Source organism: Pygoscelis adeliae, unplaced genomic scaffold, assembly GCF_000699105.1.
Source record: "Pygoscelis adeliae isolate BGI_AS28 unplaced genomic scaffold, ASM69910v1 C10141701, whole genome shotgun sequence".
Taxonomy (NCBI): domain Eukaryota; kingdom Metazoa; phylum Chordata; class Aves; order Sphenisciformes; family Spheniscidae; genus Pygoscelis; species Pygoscelis adeliae.
The window spans coordinates 1-429 of record NW_008820668.1 but is presented as its reverse complement, the minus strand read 5'-3'; the positions used below and the strand labels follow the sequence as shown (position 1 = coordinate 429).

At 61.3% G+C, this 429-nt stretch overlaps 1 long non-coding RNA gene across 1 annotated transcript; it reads right to left on the bottom strand.

Moving 5' to 3' along the window:
- Positions 1–69: 69 nt before the first annotated feature.
- Positions 70–429, bottom strand: LOC103915428. The gene is made up of 2 exons (XR_663523.1): positions 389–429; positions 70–297 (listed from the first exon to the last, which is right to left on the bottom strand). It is a non-coding gene; the product is annotated as an uncharacterized LOC103915428 (long non-coding RNA).

Below are 429 nucleotides of genomic sequence, written 5' to 3'. Positions count from 1 at the left end.
TGAACCAACCCCCCCCCACACACACACTCTTAGCACCACCCCAAAGACCCCGAAATGACGCCAAAAATAGAAAAACCCCTTTATTAACGGCCGCGGCGGGGCCGGGAGCCCGTCCTACGGCCCTGGGGGCTGCTGGTGCTGCACCATCTTCCTAAGCTCGTCCCAAAAGAAGAGGCTGAGGACGGTGTGGGGGCCGAGGCGGAGGTAGACGGCGCCGATGCCCTTGTACAAGCCCAGCAGCCCCTCTTTGCTGGAGATTTGCAGGATGCAATCCAAAAAACCCCGGTAGAGCTTGCCCTGGGGAGAGAGGAGCCGGCTGCGCACCCCTGCCGGATGCAATCCTGGGAAAAGCCGTGTGTTCTCCCCGTCTTTTACCGAATGGCCTTACTGTGCCGTCGGCGTCCACCGGCTGGTTGTAGAGACGGGTGC